The 23,056-nt window shown below is 44.1% G+C and overlaps 1 long non-coding RNA gene across 1 annotated transcript; it reads right to left on the bottom strand.

The window, feature by feature from the left end:
* Nucleotides 1-468: 468 nt before the first annotated feature.
* On the bottom strand, nucleotides 469-14,175 carry LOC129528486 (uncharacterized). Its single transcript, XR_008673704.2, has 2 exons — nucleotides 11,122-14,175; nucleotides 469-2,438 (listed from the first exon to the last, which is right to left on the bottom strand). It is a non-coding gene; the product is annotated as an uncharacterized lncRNA (long non-coding RNA).
* Between the last annotated feature and the right edge of the window lie 8,881 nt (nucleotides 14,176-23,056).

Consider the following 23,056-nt stretch of genomic DNA (forward strand, 5'->3'; position numbering starts at 1 on the left):
AGAGACAGGGTCTCACTCTGTCGCCCAGGCTGGAGTGCAGTGGTGCGATCATGGCTGGCTCATTGCAGCCTCAAACTTGTGGACTCAAGCAATCCTCCCACTTCAGCCTCCTGGGTAGCTGGGACTACAGGTACGTGCAAGCATGCCATCTAATTTTTTTTTTTTTTTTTTTGTAGACATAAGGGTCTTGCTATTTGTCTCCTGAGAGCTCTCCATGCTCTCAATGTGCTCAAGAATCTGCAAAAGCAAACACCTGGGGCTGAAAAATAAAATAGAAAAAATTTTATTTCTCAGCCTCCATAAGATTGTATGTCCAAACAAAAGAAAATCTTAAAAATCTCCAAAAATATTGGTGAGAAAAAAGCTTTGGCCCTCATATGAAGAAGATAAAAACTTGTTCCATTTTCCAGATACACAGTTATAATACAAATATAAAATGGGGCAAAGACAAAAACCAAGTCTTCTATATAAACTAGTGAATTTTGTATTATTGTAATAACATTAGTCAGGGTTCTCCAGAAAGGCAGAATCAATAGGATATATGTAGATAGATAGATGAGAGAAGACTCATTAGGGGAATTGGTTCACATAATTATGGAGGCTGAGAAGTTACACAATAGCCTGTCTCCAAGTTGGAGAACCAGGAAAGTTGGCAGCGTGGCTCACTCCAGATATAAAGGACTCAGAATCAGGGAAGCCAATGGTGTAACTCTGATTCTGAGGCCAAAGCTCTGAGACCCTGAAGTTCTGATGTCAAGGGCAGGAGAAGAAGGATGTTTCCATTTCAGAAGGAGATAATTCACCTTTCCTCTTCCTTGTTTATCTTGGCTCTCAACCAATTGGATGGTGCCTGTATTCATCCATTTTTATACAGCGATGAAGAAATACGTGAGTCTGAGCAATTTATAAAGAACAAAGAGGTTTAATGGGTTGACAGTTCCACGTGGCTGCAGGGGCCTCACAATCATGGCAGAGGGGAAGCAAAGATGTCCTTCTTCACATGGCAGCAACAAGGAGAAGTGCTGCGCCAAAGGGGAACAGCCCCTTATAAAACCATCAGATCATGAGAACTCACTCACTGTCATGGGAACAGCATGGCAGTAACCACCACCATGATTCAATCACCTCCCACCGGGTCCCTCCCATGACATGTAGGGATTATAGGAACTACAATTCAAGATGAGATCTGGGTGGGGACACAGCCAAACCCTATCAGTGCCCATCCACACTAGGTCAGGGTTATCTCAGTGTCTTCCAGAAACACCCTCACAGATATGCCCAGAAATTGTGTTTGACCAGCTGTGTGTGTCCCTTAATCCAGTCCAGTAGATGTCTAGAATTAACCATCGGAATATTTATGCCTGATTCATGGCTGAAATCGTGTTTGACCAGCTATGTGTGTCTCTTAATCCAGTCAAGTAGATGTCTAAAATTAACCATCAGAATATTTATGCCTGATTCATGGCTGAAATTTCAGGATGAAAGCTATGAAATCTCTATTTGTGTTTGTATATCTATTAATGTATGTTATGTACATGTGATATTTTCTTAACTCCGGATACCACTGCAAAATTCATTTATAAAATCCTCTAAAAGTGCTCTATTCTAACTTGGCTTGGAAAAAAATAACCATTTATAAATAAATATTCACCAAACTCCTAGAAATATAGTAACTGATCAAATGTTTTTTAAGTTAACATGATTTGGATAAAACTTAGTTAAATGAGATTAATATAATATTTTTGGTGTAATAAAACAACTATGTCTTCAAAGTTATCACTATTGAATATAAAACAAACATAAATTCCCATTCTGCTTGAGTTCTAGTCAAATAAGCTAATATTATACTTACAGAAATGTAAAATCTTAAAGCCTATAGATTTGGTTCTAATTAAGTTGTCATTCTTATGAAAAACATTATTTTTTATGGTGAAAAGATACACATATATTTAGAGTTAGCCAGCTGGGGTCAGTTTAGATGATCCCAATTTTGTTGCAACATCCAAAGCTTCATAATCAGGAGCCAGTCGAACATATGCCTTCTTCTCTTTATCAGGACAAATCAGGGTGGTGACCTTGGCCACATCACTGTCATAGAGCTTCTTCACGGCCTGTTTGATATGGTGCTTGTTGGCTTTAACATCCACAAAGAACACAAGCATGTTGTTTTCTTGTATCTTCTTCCAGCCAACTCAGTGGTCAGTGGAAACTTGATAGCATAGTGGTCAAGCTTGTTTCTCCTGGGGGTGCTCTTCCGAGGATATTTGGGCTGCCTCCGGAGTCGCAGTGTCTTGGGCCACCTGAAGGTGAGTGACATGCAGATCTTCTTTTTTGCGTGTGGCTGTGGACACCTTCAACACTGCCTTCTTGGACTTTAAAGCCTTCACTTTGGCTTCGGCTTTAGGAGGAGCAGGAGCTTCCTTCGCTTTCGGTGCCATCTTGTGAAAAGCGAAAAACATTATTTCAAAAATAATTTGTTTACGGTAAATCTGCCTAATAGTAGTTTCCAAAGTACTTTTGCTAATTTTTAACCTTAAACTTAAGCTAAGTAAAAGATTTGCATTAAATATCTAGACCATTTATAAATAAGATACAATACTAAAACATTAATTACTGAACATAAATAATTCAAGTTTATATACTTTTGGCTTCCTATTTTTACAGAAACACTAAAGATATTTTGGCCCGTTAATAAACATGTTTTTTTCTGCCACATTGAGAAATTGTATTATGAGGAAACACATCCCTCTAGATGTTGGGAGATGGTATATTCATACATTTTTTAACCTGCTATAGAATGCTAATATATGACAGTTTATAACTGACTACTTCCTAGTTTTCTCTGGAAAATAAAAGATTACTAAGTATTAAAATTATAATCAGTATATGTAAATAGAACTACTAGAAATAATGGAATAACTAGAAACAACCCCATGCAAAGCATGCAAGAAAAGTAGGGCATGTTTCGCAAGTAAAGTAGGATGTATTTTTTATAAGGAAAACCATACATAAGATACAAATAAAAAGAGATACCTAACCTTCCCTGTGTTATATTTGTATGGGTAAAATGTTATGTTTTCAGAAATGATATAAAATTCCTGGAAATTTGTTAATGTCCTCCTTATCCGTGCTATGTGCCAGTATAGAGTAATGAGTCATAATTCCAATTATTATTTTAAATATTGTGCTGGGTGCAGTGGCTTACACCTGTAATCCCAGCACTTTGGGAGGCTGAGGAGGATGGATCACAAGGTCAGGAGATCCAGACCATCCTGGCTAACCCGGTGAATCTCCATCTCCACTAAAAATACAAAAAATTAGCTGGCTGTGGTGGCAGGCGCCTGTAGTCCCAGCACTTTGGGAGGCCACAGAGAAAATCGAACACCCTTGTCAGTTGTGGTATAATGAACTCTCATCAGATCTTTCATCATAGCCATTTCACACTCTTTGTCATTTAGATATTATTTCCCCCTGATGCTTTTCTGAAAGCTCCTGCAATCAGCTACAGGTCAGAATGCTCATCTCCAACACAGGACTCCCTCTGAGACTCACAGAAAAGACTATGACAGGTACTCTGGTTATAGGCTTCTGATGATATTGCTTAAATAACTTTAAGACCATACACTTGACTCAGTGAAGGTCTCCAGAAGTCTGGTTGAGAAACTGATGGGTTCATGACACTGCTAACCCAAGATCCAGCAAGACTGGAATTGATTACATGGCACTGAATGAGCTGATGAAAATTGACTATAATTTTATAGCTTTTTGGAGCATTGCTGGTTCTTTAATGTTCTAGTTTCTGGATTTAAGAAATCTCTTTCTCTTAATCTAACTGTAACTTACAACAATTTAGTAGATTATACTTTTATAAACAGAAATTAGGCATTTATCTTTTTTCTCTGCCTGATTTCTCCAGAATTTTGAAATTCTTACTGAATACTCTTATTTTCATGATGATATAGTTGTTATCAAAAGTCCAATAAGAACCTTATAACAGGACATAATTGGAAATTTTGGTTATATTATCAAGGTTTTTACAGGAATATCATATATAGGAAATGTACCTAAGATCAGTTACGACCAGCAATTTTAAGGAAGTAAGGTTGACTTTTATGGAGACAATGCTTACAAAGCACTGTGAGAAATGGGAAAGTTCTTCAAAGATTATAAAAAGTCACAATTTCTTACTATAAGATTGCTATCCACTATTTTTATATATACGTGTGTGTGTGTGTGTGTGCGTGTGTGTGTGTGTATATTCCAAATCAGTTGTCCTAGCTTGCTCCAGCATGCCTGGACAGAACTAGACAAGCCCCAGCCCATAGTGCATGCCATTCCTTATTTGGAAATGCTTCCTTAACTATCCCTGGGCAACTTCCTCTTCTTTCTTTGTTCTGTTCCCCTTACCTAATTAAGAAAGTGTTCAACTAATAGCCAATCGGGTAAAGTGTAAAATGTGAGGTCCTATTTCAGCCAATGGAAACTGGACACAGCACTAGGGTAGACACATCAGGTTATAAGTAACTCTGTCTCCTTTGTTTGGTGTGCTCTTGTGGCTGGACAGCTATTGAGTAGCACCCTTTATGCAGAAAGTAAAGCTCGCCTCGCTAAGAGATCATTTGTTCCCACGTTAATTCTTTTTTTTTTTTTTTCGGAACACCAAAAACTTCATTCCCAACAGCACTCTGAGAAAAGCCAGCCTGATACCTAGATTACAGGGTTCACAGCCTTACAGGTTAGTAAAGAAGGTCATTTCCTGGTAGGCCCAGGAATTTAGGGATATTTTGGGGACTTCAAGAAAAGAGGAATTCACACAAAGCTATAAGGACTGCAGCCGAAATTTGATAGTATGTTCTTGGCTTGGGTTTTAGCCTGAATAAGGCCTTTAAAAGTCAACTCTGAGATTCTGTATGAAAACCTCCAGCAAAGAAACTTGAAAGCACCTATGTGGTCATCTCCTGTTCTTGCTGCACTTACGTAAATAATCAAGCAAAATCTAACAAAACTAGACTTATTTTTAAAACAAGAATAGTCTTACTTTGATTATGATCAAAAATGATGGTTACTACAGAGAGGAATTTTATGTTTCAATGGAATACTATAACTTAGCCGGGCATGGTGGCACATGCCTATAATTCCAGCACTTCGGGAGGCCAGGAGTTCAAGACCAGCCTGGTCAACATGGTGAAACCCCATCTCTACCAAAAATACAAAAATGAGATGGGCATGATGGCATGTGCCTGTAGTCCCAGCTAATCAGGAAGTTGAGGAGGGAGGATCACTGGCACCCAGGAGGTAGAGGTTGCAGTGAGCTGAGATTGCACCTTTGCACCCCAGCCTGGGCAACAGAGCCAGCAGGGTCCACCCTGTCTCAAAAAACTTTTTTTAAAGGAAAACTATAGCTATTGTGGATTATCGGATTCTAGTCTTGTTTCTTGTTTTTGGGCTATTTTTACCTCTTTGTAAACTGGATCCTGCCATCTGATGAATTTTGTCCCACAATGATACTTGTGGAATAAGAAGCCAAGTATTGTCTCTCCTACTAATATATCTATTGTCAGTTAATTTGAAGGTCTTCAACCCTGGAACAAAGTAACTTTAGTCCCAACCCTGTGCTCACAGAAACATGTGCTGTATTGAATCAAGGTTTAATGGATTTAGGGCCGGTGCAGGTCCTCGCATGCTGAGTGTGCCAGTCCCCTGGGCCCACTGTTCTTTCTCTATACTTTGTCTGTGTGTCTTATTTCTTTTCTCAGTCTCTCGTCCCCCCGACGAGAAATACCCACAGGTGTGGAGGGGCAGGCCCCCTTCAAAGGACAAATGAATTGCTGGAGGAAAACCAGGAAGTCTCGTTCACTGCTAGTGGAATGGTTAATGGTACAGCCATTATGAAAGATGGTGTAGAAGACCAGAATATGCCACCCTAAAATATGACTCTAGAGACTATAAAAAATTGCTCTTTGGCATAAGGATTATTTTCAACTCATTTTCAGAAAATGCAGACACAGAAACAGAGTAGAAGTTAACCTTTTATAAGGGAAATTTACATCTACCAAGGAAATCCCCATTTTAACAGAGTCTCCCTCTCAGTACCAGGAACAGAAGGATGACTAAATCAACAGAGGTTCTTCTGAAGGGACTTCCAGAAACACCTTCACAAATGCACCCATAAAAACACACCCAGAAATAGTGCTTTACCAGCTATGTGAGTATCCCTTAATCCTGTCAAGGGGACAGCTAAAATTAACCATCCTAGTATTTATGCCTAATTTGTGGCTAACATTTTATTTTTACATTTTTCTTATTATTATTATTTTTTTTTTTTGAGACAGAGTCTCACTCTGTCACCCAGGCTGGAGGACAGTGGCACGATCTCAGCTCACTGCAACCTGCACCTACCAGGTTCAAGCGATTCTCCTGCCTCAGCCTCCTGGGTAGTTGGGACTACAAGCACACGCCACCACGCCCAGCTTTTTGTATTTTTAGTAGTGATGGTGTTTCACCATTTTGGCCAGGCTGGTCTCGAACTCCTGACCTTGTTAGTATCATTATTTTTTTTGAGACGGAGTCTCGCTCTGTCGCCCAAGCTGGAGTGCAGTGGCGTAATCTCAGCTCACTGCAACCTCTGCCTCCCAGGTTCAAGCAATTCTGCTGCCTCAACCTCCTGAATAGCTGGGATTACAGGCATGTGCCATAGTGCCCAGTTAATTTTTGTATTTTTAGTAGAAATGGGGTTCCGCTATGTTGGCCAGGCTGGTCTCAAACTTCTGACCTCAGGTGATCTGCCCACCTAGGCCTTCCAAAGTGCTGGGATTACAGGCGTGAGCCACCACGCCCAGCCAAGAGCAGGCTGTTAAAAAGAGTCTGGCTTCCTTGGTTCCTCTCTTGCTTTCTCCCTCGCCATGTGGTCTCAGGTGCACACTGGCTCCTCTCTCTTGCTTTCTCCCTCGCCATGTGATCTCAGGTGCACACTGGCTCCTCTCTCTTGCTTTCTCCCTCGCCATGTGATCTCAGGTGCACACTGGCTCCTCTCTCTTGCTTTCTGCCCTCACCATGTGGTCTCAGGTGCACACTGGCTCCTCTCTTGCTTTCTCCCTCGCCATGTGATCTCAGGTGCACACTGGCTCCCCTTCTGCTTTCCACCATGTGTTGAGGCACCATAAAGCCCCACCAGATGCAGCTGCCCAATCTTGGATGTTCCTGCCACCAGAATCATAAGCCAGATGGAATGAACTTTTTTTTTCTTTTCTTCTTCTTCTTCTTATTATTTTTTGACAGGGTCTTGCTCTGTCACCCAGGCTGGAGTGCAGTGGTGCAATCATGGCTCACCGCAGCCTCGACCTCCTGGGCTCAAGCAATCCTCCCACTTCAGCCTCTCAAGGTTGGGACCATAGGCATGCACCACCATGCCTGGCTAATTTTTTAAATTGTTTGTAGACATGGGGTCTCCCTGTGGTGCCCAGGTTGGTCTCAAACTCCTAGACTCAAGGGATTCTCCCATCTTAGCCTCGCAAAGTGCCAAGAGCACAGGTGTGAGCTACCATACCCAGCCAGACATAACATTTTTTTTTTTTTGAGACAGAGTTTCGGTCTTGTTGCCCAAGCTGGAGTGCAATGGTGTGATCTTGGCACACTGCAACCTATGCCTCCCAGGTTCAAGTGATTCTCTTGACTCAGCCTCCCAAGTAGCTGGGATTACAAGGCACCCGCCACCACACATGGCTAGTTTTTGTATTTTTACTAGAGACAGGGTTTGACCATGTTGGCCAGGCTTGTGTTGAACTCCTGACCTCAGGTAATGCACCTGCCTTGGCCTCCCAAAGTGCTGGGATTACAGGTGGGAGCCGCCATGCCCGGCCAACATAAATTTTTAATAGCATTTTCTAATAAAAGCAATGAGGGCTCTCTGAAGAAATGGCCAGTACAGGGACTGGGACAGTAAATATATGAGCCAGGATAATTAATATACCAGAACAAAAGAAAGTACTCAAAAAATATGAAATTATGTCAAAAGGAAAAAAAGAACCAATGGAAAGAGCTCCCAATGGCCAAAGCAGAAACAAACTGAGCAACAAAATACTGCAGTATTGAATAACCAAAGCTTAAAGTAACTGTCTATGTGTCCACATTTATACAAATAAGTGCATAAGCAACTAAAGTTGAATAGAATTCTCCTTTACAAAAGAATTCCAAATAATTGATATAGACACTCAGCCATCAAAGAGGTGGAGCTAACATCCCACTCCTTAAACGGGGGCTGTGCATAGTGACTTCCTCCAGAAGAATACATACAATATGGACAAGTAACTTCACAGTAGAGAAACTGGACAAACACTAGTTCAGCCAGGTGATCACAGTTAATACCAATGGTGATAATTCACCTTGACACCATGAAGTGACAAGAATAGCACTTCACCTCTGTGATCTGCTTCCCCAAACCCATAACCCCAGTCAACTTATCAGAAAAGCACCAGGTAAATAGCAATGGGAGACATTCTACAAAACGCCTGACCAGTCCTCCTTAACACCGTCAAGGTCATTGGAAGAAGGAAAGTCTGAGAAACCGTGACAGCCAAGAAGAGCCTAAGGAGTTGTGACAACTAACGTTACGTGGGATCCCGGGTGCGACCCTGGAGTAGGGAAAGATAGAACGAAGTGTAAACAGTAAAGTTGAGGTTCCTCTTCAAACGCTTTCCTCCCCATCTAATTAGGAATAAATAGTAACTTCTCTTAGATGTAAAAATTATTCAAAGATCTGTGCTAACATTCTTAAATATCTGCTGTCCGTAATAAAGAAATCAATGTACTGTATGTTCTTAGCGCCCACAATTTAGCCTAAATATTTGCCTGACATGCTTATACTGGTCCAAGCAAGCATTAGGTTATAGCCTCTTCCTCTTCCTTATTTGAAGGTGTTTTTACCTTTCACAGCACTCCGCAAGTTACTTCTTCCTTCCTTTGTTATCCTCTGCCTTTGCCTCTTTTAAAAATTTATAAGTTGCTAGAAGATCAGAACAAATACAGAATGTGAGGTCCCGTTCCAGCCAATGGAAACCGGACACAGCAGTAGGGTGGACGCGTCAGGTTATAAATGACCCTGTCTCCTTTGTTCTGGATACTCTCGTGGCAAAACTGCTGGCCAGTGTACCCTTTATGCAGAAAGTAAAAAAACGGCCTTGCTGAAGAAATTAAATTTATGTTCAAGTGCTATTTCTTTACGGCACCGGGGAACAAGCATTTCTAACATGAGGAAATACAAATAAAATATGGGCTTCAGTTAATAATAGCATATCAACATTTGTTCATTCACTGTGACAAATGACGTGAGACATACTGATAGAAGATGTTAATAAGAGAGGAAACTGGGTTGAAGCTACATGGGAAATCTGTGTTTTCTTTGCTATTTCTGTATAAATCTAAAACAACTCTAAAATAAAACTTAATTTAAAAGTGTTGTATTTTTTCAAACACCTGCTTAATTATTTGTACTAGTAATTACTAGTAATTTACCCTGTTAACTATTCCTGTCTTTTAATAAGAGCATTTATGACACAAAAATTAAAGCATACAGGTTAATATCTAATTCCAAATAAATGCCTCTACATGTTTTATGTTAAAGTAATAACATAGATGTATAAACTTACTTCACATAATTTTTTCTGGTACTGTGGCTGTGTCTTGGGTTCACTCTCTAAAAAGGTGGTCGGTTGCCTTTTAGACAACCAGGAAAAAAATTCATTTTAGAGACTCTATTTCAATTCAGTGTTGAACACTGTCAAAAGAATGTTTAAAAAAGTTCCTTAGTACCCAAGATTTAAAAAAAAAATGTTTCAATGGCAAATCGATTCATCGTGACTGGATCACTTTCTCGAAAATATCCCTGTCTTTGTTTTCCATGCATGCTTTTTAGCAATAATACAACAGAATGCAATATTGGCCACTGGGGGAAAAGTATTCAAAGATAGAAAGTGAATAGAATTTGTAACCATGATAATTTAATGTTTCATTGTGATATTTTCTAAAACAGAAGAGTTTAAGAATATTCAAAGTCAATTTCCTCAATGATACTTTGCAGAAAGTGATGAAACTAGAGAAACAAAAATGGCAGGATATTCTGAGTGATTTTAGATGTTGCTAGGATTTACAGGAAAAAATAATTTACCTGTTAGAGGATCACAAATAATTATTGGAAGCCCAAACTCTGAAATGTTTCCAAATTTAGTTGAACTTGTAAGTAATTATAATGTCAATATAGCTAGTCATGAAGTTAATGATAAAAGAGGACCCATGCTTTATTTATGTAATAAAATACACAATGAATGATTAATGCTCCTAGGAAAATACGCTGGACTTGAAATACAATTGAGAGTGTCAGAAGCAAAATATATTTGATTGTATAACAGGAGTAGCCCATCATGAACAAATGTATCATCTCATAAAGTATGCTCACGTTAAATATACTGTCAGAACAATGGAAAAAAGCTGTTTTGCCTTTGTTGAAAGGAAAGAATAATGGAGACAGTCCAGCTTAGGGAATTATTAGGTTGGAAACATACAATGCTGGCATAAGAACGTCCTGGACAGGGATGTAACAGTGAACAGCTCTGGCAGGTGTAGGAAAGGGTCGCAGCCATCATATCCCCTCCCCAAATGCTCAAACTAAATCTGCACATAACGTCTGTATTAGGATTTGGTACATGTTATTTCGTGTGGGGAGGTACAAACAATGCATTTAAACTTTACGTTTCTAGTTAGAATATGCCTATTGCTAAATATTTCCACACTGATTCAACTACTTCAGTGCTGTGGACAAATGAGCTATTACAACACGAATGAAAGCGCTGGTGACTCCGCAGCGCCGGCCGGTCCCCAGCCAGCACCCGCGCCGTCCCGATGGCGCCGCTCGCGTTGCTCCTCTCTCGGAGCCAGGATCTCTCCCCAGGAACGAGCGCAGATCCGGAGGCCGCGCTGCGCTGTCGGGACGCGCAGTTCCCGCCCCGCTGAAGGGACTCCGTGTTACAACACGCCGCGTAGACCGTGACAGGGAAGTAAGGCCCACGGCAGCGCTCCCTCCCCAGCACTCGCGGCCGCGGACAGGACGCCTGTTCCTCCTCCTCTCACCTGGTGACCGGGTGTCCCGAACCGCGGCCGCTCCCGGGCGGGTCCTGAAGAGAACGTGGCTCCGTCTTCCCGGTGGACGCCCCGGGGCGACGAGTGCGGATCCGCCGCGGTTCCCGCGCGTGCTCCAGGTTGGGCGGGAGCCGGGCGCCCCCTCGCGGCAGTCCTGGGGAATCTCTGAAAATCAGCGGGCCGTGATTTCGGAAATGTCAACTGAAATCGAGGCCACCATCCCGTGCCTTGATCGGAACGGATGGAGATTTTAAAAACTAAAAAAGATGGCCCGGGCGCGGTGGCTCACGCGTGTAAACCCAGCACTTTGGGAGGCCGAGGCGGGCGGATCACCTGAGGTCGAGAGTTTGAGACCAGCCTGACCAACGTGCAGAAACCCTGTCTCTACTAAAAATACAAAAATTAGCTGGGCGTGGTGGCGCGTGCCTGTAATTCCTGCTACTCGGGAGTCTGAGGCAGGAGAATCGCTTGAACCCAGGAGGCGGAGGTTTCGGTGAGCTGCACCATTGCACTCCAGCCTGGGCAACAAGAGTGAAACTCCGTCTCAAAAAAATAAATAAAATAAAAACTAAAAAAGATGTCCAGTAGGCAAAAGTCAGTTGAGTTTCTTCATATCGCCAATAATGGATGGAAATAATTGGAACTAGAAATATTAAACTACCATTTACAATAGCACCCCTAAAGCTGAATCCATTAAGTATCAGCGTAACAAAAGGTGTGCAAACATGCATTCGGAAAACCATGAATCACAGTTGAGAGAAACCAAAAGAGGTATAAGTAAATGCAGAGATGTTCCTTATTTAGGAGAAGTGCACTCATTATTGTGAAGGTGACAATTCTTTCCAAATTGATCTATAGATTCAGCCAAATCCCCGTTAAATTCCAGGCAAAGATATCGACAAACTGTTCCTAAACCCAGAATGGATGAAATAAGACTGAAGGAGAACAAAGTTAAAGACCTCACACATCTGGATCTGAACACTCACCCTAAAGCCACAGTAATGAAGAGAGCGTGGCAGTGGTGAAGCGGTTAGACACATAGATAAGTGGGACAGAACAGAGAGCCCCCAAACAGACTCAAGCCAACTGACTTTGTCGAAGGGACAAAGGCAACTCAGTGGAGAAAGAGAAGTCTGTTCCACAAAAGACAACAGAACAATTGCAAACCATAGGGGAAAGAAATGAATGGAGACAAAAACCTTGTATTTTATCCAAAAATTCACTCAAAATAGTCCATAGACTTAAATTTTCAAGTGCAAAGTTGTGAAAGTTATAGAAGAAAGCCGAGAAAAATATCTACATGGCCTTGGTTTGGGTGATGAGTTTCTAGATGCAATACCAAAAGCCAACCCACGAAAGAAACCAAAGCAGTAACGGGGACTTTATTAAAATTTAAAATGGCTGCTCTGGTTAAGAGAACAAAAAAGCAATTCACAGACTGATTGATAGAAAATATTTGGGAAACAGCTGGGCAAGGTGGCTCATACCCATAATCGCAGCACTTTGGGAGGCCAAAGTGGGTGGATCATTTGAGGTCAGGAGTTCGAGACTAGCCTGGCCAACATGGTGAAACCCCGTCTCTACTAAAAATACAAAACAAAACAAAAAAAATTAGCTGGATGTGGTGGCACACGCCTGTAATCTCAGTTAGTCGGGAGGCTGAGGCAGGAGAATTGCTTGAACCCAGGAGGCAGAGGTTGCAGTGAGCTGAGATCGCACCACTGCACTCCAGCCTGGGTGATGGAGTAAGACCCTGTCTCAAGAAAAAAAAAGAAAATATTTGGGAAACACGTCCGAAAAAGGACTTGTCTGCAAAATATTTTTTTAAAAAAAACCTCTAAAACTCAAAAAGAATTAGATGAACAACCCAATTGAAAATATGTGAAGATCTGAAAAGACACCTCAGCAAAGAAGATGCACAGATACCAAATAAGCATCCAAATTAATTAATACTCAACAAACTTGTCATGAGGGAAAAGCAGATTAAATGAGATAGTACTGTACATCTATTAAAATGGCTAAAATCTAAAGAACAGTAGCAATTGCAATAGGAGGTCTCATTCATTGCTGGGGGAAGGCATAAGGGTACAGTCACTTCAGCAGTTTTTCCAAAAACTAAACAAGTCTCACCATCTGATCCAACAGTCTCCTTCTTAGGTATTTAGACAACTGCCTTGAAAAATTATGTCCAAGTAAAAACCAGCACACACATGTATAGAAGCACCATTCATAATAGCCAAAAATTAAAGGAATCATGACATTCTTCAGTAGCTGAATGCATAACCAAACTGAAGTACGCGGTGCAATGGAATGCTATTCAGCAAAAGAAAGGCATGACCTATCCACCCGTGCCACCTGGATGGACCTCACAGGCACACTGCTTTATGAGAGAGAAAGAAAGTCATGACCTATCCACCCATGCTACCTGGATGGACCTCACAGGCACACTGCTTCATGAGAGAGCCAGGATGCAGAGGCTGTATGTCCCCACTTATAGACATGCTGGAAAGGCAAAACAACAGAGATAGCAAACTGATCAGTGGTGACACGGGGTTCATGGCGGTGGGGATTTGAAGTACTCCATGTGATACTTTAACTGTGGATACCTGTCCCTGTCCACTTGTGAAAAGTGATAGAATTTTAAAGCCCAGAGTAAATCATAATGTATGCAAGTGGAATTACATTATTTAATATGTGGGAATATCCCTGGATGGAACACAGAATGTGACCAAGAATCTAACTGTATCACAAAAGATTAAAACAAAATCCCTGCAGGGCAAAACGTACTGACCTGAAAGGTCTCTTTAGAATTTAGTGGAATCTGGGGGCCAGGCACGGTGGCTCACACCTATAATCCCAGCACTTTGGGAGGCCAAGGCGGGTGGATCACGAGGTCAAGAGATCGAGACAATCCTGACCAACATGGTGAAACCCTGTCTCTACTAAAAATACAAAAATTAGCTGAGCGTGGTGACGCGTTCCTGTAATCCCAGCTACTTGGAAGGCTGAGGCAGGAGAATCACTTGAACCCGGGAGGCGGAGGTTGCAGTGAGCCGAGATCGCGCCACTGCACTCAAGCCTGGTGACAGAGTGATACTCCGTCTCAAAAGAAAAACAAAACAAAAACAATTATTGAACCATTGTATCTCCACCTGGAATGGAGCAGTGACTCATGTAAGTGGCAGATGGTGGGAAGCAGGTCTCTCACTGCTGAGGTGGGAGGTTACAGATTAGCAAAGGGAGGCTACAATGATCCATGTGATAATAAACCAGAGGGGCAACATCAGCATCAACTCATACTTAGCCTAATCCAGACACCGACAGCTCCACATAGAAATCTCGATAATCAGGCGGTCCACATACGTTGGAAACACACAGGTGTTTCCTGGCACGTCAGCTGTAAGACCTAAAGGCATTGAGGCCACAAGGGCAATGAGTGCATTCAGCTCCTAAATATAGTTTCTCATGCGATTCTACAATGAAAGGAACCAGGGCTCTTTGAAGAAATGGCTTCACTAAAACTAAGGCAGTAAAAACATGAGCCTGGATGATCCTGAAGTATCAAAAAGTAAGGAACTGCTCAGAACACACACTCTCACCCCACACACACACACACATACACATACACACAAGCACACACACACACAGATTATGACAAAGAAAAACCAGAGCCAACAAGAGCTCCCAATGACACAAATGGGAATGAATAAAGCAACAAAATCCTGTAGTACTGAATTGTAACCAAAACTTGAAATAACTCTCCAGGTGTCCACACTGGCATAAGTCAATGATTACAGAGGTAAACAAAAGTGGGTGAGAGAAGTCTCCTATGCAGAAAAATCCCAAATAATTGTAGTGGACACTCAGCCATTAAGGAAGTGGCGTTAACTCCCTGCTCAAGCATGGCCCTGTGCCGGGTGTGCAGTGAGCCGAGATGGCGCCACTGCACTCCAGCCTGGACGACAGAGTGAGACTCCGTCTCAAAAAAAAAAAAGACAAGCAGCAAGCGCTGATGTAGAAATTGCAGGCAAGCTATCCAGATCCAGCTAAGACAGTTGATGAAAGTGGCTACACTAAACAACGTATTTTCTTTTCTTTTTTTCTTTGAGATGGAGTGTCGCTCTGTTGCCCAGGCTGGAGTGCAGTGGCGCAATCTCAGCTCACTGCAACCTCCGCCTCCCGAGTTCAAGCAATTCTCCTGCCTCAGCCTCCTGAGTAGCTGGGATTACAGGCACGCGCCACCACACCCGGCTAATTTTTGTATTTTTAGTAGAGATGGGGTTTCACCATATTGGTCAGGCTGGTCTCCAACTCCTGACCTTGTGATCCACCCACCTCGCCCTCCAAAAGTGCTGAGAGTACAGGCATGAGCCACCACGCCTGGCCTAAACAACATATTTTCAACATAGACAAAATAGCCTTCTTACTAGGACTTTCATAGCCGGGGAAGAGAAGTCAATGCCTGGCTTCGAAGCTTTAGAGAACAGGTTGACTCTGTTCTTAGGGGTTAATGTGACTTACAGCCAATGCTCATTTACCATTCTGACCCAGAGCCCTTAAGAATGATGCAAAATCTACTGTGTCTGTGCTCTATAAATAGAACAACAAGTCTAGGTGACAGCACATCTGTTTAATGTCTAGTTTATGGAATATTTTAATCTGACTGTTGAGGCCTATTGCTCAGTCTGTTGTTGCCCAGGCTGGAGTGCAGTGGCATGATCTCGGCTCACTGCAACCTCCGCCTCCTAGGTTCAAGTGATTCTCTCCTATTTCAGCCTCACGAGTAGCTGGGACTACAGGCACCCACCACCATGCCTGGCTAGTTTTTGTATTTTTAGTAGAGACAGGATTTCACCATGTCCAGACCATGGTGAGACCATGGCCAGACTGGTCGCAAACTCCTGACCTCAGGTGATCCACCCGCTTCTGCCTCCCAAAGTGTTGAGATTCCAGGCATAAGCCACCACACCTGGCCAAGAAATACATATTGTAAGGCTACAGCTGCTACAGATAATGATTCCCCCGATGGATCTGGGCAAAGCAAATTGAAAACCTTCTGAAAGGGATGCACCTTCCAGATGCCACTAAGAACATTTATGATTAATTCATGTGAGGAGGTCAAGAATCTCAACATTAACAGGAGTTTAAAAGGACTGGACTCCAACCCTCACAAATGACTTTGGGGGATTCAAGACTTCAGAGAAGGGAGGAGCCACAGTAGTAGTGAAAATAGCAAGAGAATTAGAAGTGGAAGCTGAAGATGTGAGTACATTGCTACAATCTCATGATAAAACTGAACAGAAATAGCAAGAGAATTAGAAGTGGAAGCTGAAGATGTGAGTACATTGCTACAATCTCATGATAAAACTGAACAGAAATAGCAAGAGAATTAGAAGTGGAAGCTGAAGATGTGAGTACATTGCTACAATCTCATGATAAAACTGAACGGATGAGGATGTGCTTCTCATGGATTAGCAAAGTAGTTTCTTGAGACGAAATATTCTCCTGGTGAAGAAGCTGTGAACATTGTTGAAATAACAACAAAGGATTTACATTATTACATAACCTGGCCGGGCGCAGTGGCTCACACCTGTAATCTTGGCACTTTGGGATGCCGAGGCAGGAGGATCGCTTGAGCCCAGGAGTTCAAAACCAGCCTGGGCAACATAGGAAGACCCTGTCTCTACAGAAAATTTTTTTACAGATTAGCTGGGTGTGGTGGTTTGCACAGGTAGCCCCAGCTACTTGAGAGCCTGAGGCAGGAGGAGAGCTTGAGCCAGGGAGGTCAAGGCTGCAGTGAGCTATGATCACGCCACTGCACTCCAGCATGGGCAGCAGAGCAAGACCCTGTCTCAAAAAAAAAAAAAAAAAAAAAGAATATTACATAAACTTAGCTGATAAGCAGCAGCAGGATTTGACAGGATAGACTCCAATTTTGAAAGAAGTTCTACTGTGCGTAAAATGCTGTCAAACAGTATTTCATGCTATAGAGAAATATTTTCTGGAAGTAAGAGTCAATCGGTATGGCAAACTTCAAACTCCAGAGGGGACACTGCTGATTTCACATCCATTGGAAAGACTTCTTTTTTTATTTTTTTTGAGACAGAGTCTCACTGTGTCACCCAGGCTGGAGTGCAGTGGTACCCACTGTAGCTCACTGCAGCCCCAAACTCCTGGGCTCAAGCGATCCTCCTGCCTCAGCCTCCCAAAGCGCTGGGTTTACAGGCATGAGCCACCACACCTAGGAAGACTTCCTGCTTTTTTTTTTTTTTTTTTTTTTTTTTTTGAGATGGAGCCTCGCTCCAGGCTGGAGTGCAGTGGCGTGATCTCGGCTCACTGCAACCTCTGTCTCCCGGGTTCTAGCGATTCTCCTGCCTCAGCTTCCTGAGTAGCTGGAATTACGGGCACCCACCACAATGCCCTGCTAATTTTTGCATTTTTAGTAGAGACAGACTTTCACTATGTTGGCCAGGCTGGTCTTGAACTCCTGACCTCAGGTGATCCACCCGCCCTGGCCTTCCAAAATGTTCTGATTACTGGTGTAAGCCACCGCGCCTGGCCAAGATCTCTTTCTGGACACTCTCCATGGGACATTTGCTTTTTCACTTTAGAGATGTGGAATTTCTTGTTCCAACAGTTTCTAGTCAGTAAACCCTGTGACTATCCCAGGCATGCCATGGCCAGCCCCTTCCATGAAACGCTTCTCATGAGAATAGATCTGGGATCTGGGGGCCGCATCTATTCCCACAGGTAACTCTTCTGGATGACCCCAGCTCCAATGCTGTCTCTTGTCCTCAGAATCTGTAATTTATTGGCCTTACTGATTGCAACTATATCATCCTTACAAGGCCTACAAGAGCCCGGGTGACAGGCACTGGTGTCCTTCTCTGGGGTTAAAGGTGCATCTGCATGTGTCTCCTTGTGGATCAAGGCCTCCATTTCAACTAGTAGATGTGAGACGTTTGCTCCAATGGAGGACAGGGCTCCAGGTCACCTCCTCCCTGCACATGGGCACTCGGGGCTAGCCCAGCCTCCTTTCCCAGTGGGCTACTTTCCAGTCTCACTCACAATCGCTCTGAGTGACTCTGGAAAGAAGACAGTTATGGAACCTCTCCCTGTCCAAGTCATTCTGCTGATAGATCTGCATAACTCATCTCACTGAAGCCTGGACCGCTTTGGGAAGATTACCTCTGCCTCTGTAATTCAGACAAAGAACATGAGGCGCAGAGGCTGTGACCACGCAGGTGACCCAGCCCCGTCTGCAGTAGCTGGGATTGAAGCTAAGTTCTCACATTCACAGGGTGCCATGAGGGCCTCCTGATCTCAAGATCCAAAGTGTGGCTGGCATTTCCATTAACATTGACATACATATGTATGAGCATTTTGATGTGTAAAAGTTTGCCAAGTGTCTCACATATTATCTTATATCATAGTCACAGAATTCTGTCTTCCTCAATATAAATACTTGTCTTTTTAGAGTTGATTTTCCACAGAGCCAGCAGCTAAAATATTCCAAATGTGTTTTTCACCATGGTTGTTTCATTGTTGGAATTCATGTTCCATTACGTGGCAATGCATCTCTCTCTGCTGCTCTCCCACCTGAGCGGCAGCCAGGCTAACGATACGCCGGGGGCACGTCTCCTCCAAGGGAAGAAAACACCTGGCAGGACGCGACATTCTGAACTGTGAGGACTTTTCGGGGGTACCAAAGTTTCTGAAGGTGGCAGTTTGTGTCTCAGTCTCCATGGGGTCCAGAATTGACCACAGAGCAGAAGGCAACAGGGAGCCACTGGATTCACGGGGTGGCTTTAACGGTTAAGCTCTGACATAAGAAGTCACGCCCTCCCTGCGTTTCAATGTCCACAGATACCATAAACCACCTGCATAACTGTCTAGGAGTTTCAACTCATTGTCCAACGTCTAGAGGAAGGTGCTTTCAAATGTTTATAATAGATCAGGTCAGGATGTGGACTACGATGTTTTATCAATTAATTAATTGATTGATTACAAAATGTAAGTCTTTTAATCTGAAATAGGGCTGGAGAATTTAGCAATGTAGTATCAATTCCACATGAGCCTTCGAAGATCAGTTGTGCCATCTGCCTCTCAGTAAGCATTGGCATGTGACGTTTCTTTCCTAACATGGAGTTTAATTTCATTTAGCTACTGTTCCATCCATTCATAATTTGAAAATCATTTTGTCTTTAGAAAAACTGTACTACTGGCCAGGTACAGTGGCTCACGCTTGTAATTCCAGCACTCTGGGAAGCTGGCAGGAGGATTGCTTGAGACCAGGATTTCGAGAGCAGCCTGGGCAACATGGCAGAACCCCAGTCTCTATCAAAAAAAATATAAAAATTAGCCGGGCGTGGTGGCGTACATCTATACTTCCCGCTACTCGGGAGTCTGAGGCGGGGGGATCGCTTGAGCCTGGGAGGTCAAGGCTGCAGTGAGCAGTGATTGCACCACTGCAGTCCTGCCTGGGTGACAGAGCCAGACCCTGTCTCAAAAAAGAACACCCACACCTCTCTAAAAGCATACTATTACCTTTTCTATTAGATATCTCAACTGCTGTACCTATTGCTCAAAGTTATGACAAAAATCTCTCATGTTGTGTTGTGGATTCCCTGAGGTGCAGCCTGTGGTGTGGCCCTGGACTCAGGAAACCCCTGCAGGGAAGCTGTGTTGCTTGTCCACATGTAGGGGGGGAGGCTTCCAGCCAGACAGGTAAGCACCTGCAGCGACACCCTCCCGTCCACACCCACCCTGCCCTGACCCCAGGCGAGGGCCATGGAATCACAGGTAAGTCTTCTTTACTCAGTCATCATCTATTCATTCACTGGGCTAATTCACTCATAAATTCCATTGCTGGAACCTAATAATTCCAAATAACCTAAGCTTCCATCTGCTGTGCATGCCCTCACCACATGCCTTGCCTGGTCTGTTCATTCTTCCTGGAGATTTCCTGTCCTTGTAATGCCATTAAAATGTCTAAACTAGGCTGCTTGCTTATAAAACAGCAACTCAAAGTAAAAACAAACAAAACTAGGCTTAGATCCAACAAATCACAACTGTTCAAAACAAGGCTAACAAAATGCCGCAGCTCGTTACGTCTCAGAAATGGGAAGTCAACAGGCGAAGGGTGAGACCTGGGAGCTGTGCAGCTCCTGAAAATACGCGGCGGGAGACGGAAGAACAAAGATTCTCTACATTGCAGACAACGTACCTCTTCCCGTCTCTTCCCGTCGTAGGAGGTGGTCAGCAGCTGAGAGCACGGGGGGCAGACATTCAGGCTTGGGGCTCAACAAGCCTCTGGGGAAACACCCAGACCAACCCTGGGGGCTCACAGACCCCCAAATCCCCATCACCAACGCGGTCCAGAAGGCCGCAGGCCACACCACTGCCGTGTGAAGTCAAGGAAACACTGCCTTCTTGCATCAGGTCCTAATAACTAACGTTAAAAGTTTAAATAATGTGGCCGGGCACAGTGGCTCACGTCTACAGTCCCAGCACCTTGGGAGGCCGAGGCGGGTGGATCACCCGAGGTCAGGAGTTCGGGACCAGCCTGGCCAACAGGGTGAAACTCCGTCTCTACTAAAAATACAAAAATTAGTCGGGCACAGTGGCAGGTGCCTGTAATCCCAGCTACTCAGGAGGCTGAGGCAGGAGAACGGCGCGAACCCGGAAGGCGGAGGTTGCAGTGAGCCAAGATCGTGCCACTGCACTCCAGCCTGGGCAATAGAGCGAGACTCCTTCTCAAAAATAAATAAATAAATAAATAAATAAATAATAAATAAATATTGTCCCACTAAAAGTAAAGGTAATGACATTTTGAACTTAGGACAATTTTCTCAGGCAGAGTTTTCCTTTTTTGACTTAAGATAAAATTTTTCAAAGAGTAGCATAGTGATCCCCACATACACAGCACATAGACTTAACAGCCACTAATATTTTGCCATGTTTGATTCATGTTTTTGTGTTATGAAATATTGTAAGTTGCAGACATCACAAAATTTCACTCCTAAATACTTCAGTTTGCACCTATAAGAAAAGTAAGCACGCCAAGTGGGTGCGGTGGTGGCTCACGCCTGTAATCCCAGCTGCTCAGGAGGCCGAGGCGGGCAGATCACGAGGTCAGGAGATCGAGACCATCCTGGCCAACACGGTGAAACCCCGTCTCTACTAAAAAAAAATACAAAAAAAAATCAGCCGGGCGTGGTGGCTCACGCCTGTAGTCCCAGCTGCTCAGGAGGCCGAGGCGGGCGGATCACGAGGTCAGGAGATCGAGACCATCCTGGCCAACACGGTGAAACCCCGTCTCTACTAAAAATACAAAAAAGATTAGCCGGGCGCGGTGGCTCACGCCTGTAGTCCCAGCTGCTCAGGAGGCCGAGGCGGGCAGATCACGAGGTCAGGAGATCGAGACCATCCTGGCCAACACGGTGAAACCCCGTCTCTACTAAAAAAAAATACAAAAAAAAATCAGCCGGGCGCGGTGGCTCACGCCTGTAATCCCAGCTGCTCAGGAGGCCGAGGCGGGCAGATCACGAGGTCAGGAGATCGAGACCATCCTGGCCAACACGGTGAAACCCCGTCTCTACTAAAAAAAAATACAAAAAAAAATCAGCCGGGCGTGGTGGCGGGCCCCTGTAGTCCCAGCTGCTCAGGAGGCTGAGGCGGGAGGATCACGAGGTCAGGAGATCGAGACCATCCTGGCCAACACGGTGAAACCCCGTCTCTACTAAAAATACAAAAAAGATTAGCCGGGCGCGGTGGCTCACGCCTGTAGTCCCAGCTGCTCAGGAGGCCGAGGCGGGCAGATCACGAGGTCAGGAGATCGAGACCATCCTGGCCAACACGGTGAAACCCCGTCTCTACTAAAAATACAAAAAAGATTAGCCGGGCGCGGTGGCTCACGCCTGTAGTCCCAGCTGCTCAGGAGGCCGAGGCGGGCAGATCACGAGGTCAGGAGATCGAGACCATCCTGGCCAACACGGTGAAACCCCGTCTCTACTAAAAAAAAATACAAAAAAAAATCAGCCGGGCGTCGTGGCGGGCCCCTGTAGTCCCAGCCGCTCAGGAGGCTGAGGCGGGAGGATCACTTGAGCCTGGGAGGTCGAGCCTGCAGTGAGCAGTAACTGCACCACTGCTCTCCAGCCTGGGCAACAGAATGAGACCCTGTCTCTAAAAAACAAAGTACATGGCCGGGCGCGGTGGCTCACGCCTGTACTCCCAGCACTTTGGGAGGCCGAGGCGGGCAGATCACGAGGTCAGGAGATCAAGACCATCCTGGCTAACACGGTGAAACCCCGTCTCTACTAAAAAAAAATACAAAAATTAGCCGGGCGTGGTGGCAGGCCCCTGTAGTTCCAGCTACTCGGGAGGCTGAGCAGGAGAATGGCGTGAACCCGGGAGCCGGAGCTTGCAGTGAGCCGAGATCGCGCCATTGCACTCCGGCCTGGGCGACAGAGTGAGACTCCGTCTCAAAAAAAAAAAAAAAAGTACGTATGATTTCCTACAAAACCACAATAACATATTGTAGCTAACAAGCTCAAAAAAATTTCTGCCTCTCATCAAATACTCAGGAGTTTTTCAAAAACCAATTAGCCTCAGAAGGTAGGAGAAATGCCGGGCCAGGAGGACATTGCCATGGGAAATGACATTCACGTGGCTAAGAATCTGAGTTTCCTGTGAGAAACAACGGAAAAAATACCCTCCTTGTACAATGAGAGAAAATACTATTTTTTTCCATAAAACCATAAGGGTGTGGGCAGTGTAAACCTAAAATTATGCACGAGAGCTTCCCCATCGCTCCGTGTGGGTAGAGAAACGCTCCAGCGTGTCTGCTCTCCTGGTGCTGGGAATCTGTGAGAATTCCTGAGCCCGACACACAGCGTCTGGGCTTTTCTCATCAGATGCAGACCAG

The sequence above is a fragment of the Gorilla gorilla genome, chromosome 20 (genome assembly GCF_029281585.2).
Source record: "Gorilla gorilla gorilla isolate KB3781 chromosome 20, NHGRI_mGorGor1-v2.1_pri, whole genome shotgun sequence".
NCBI lineage: Eukaryota > Metazoa > Chordata > Mammalia > Primates > Hominidae > Gorilla > Gorilla gorilla.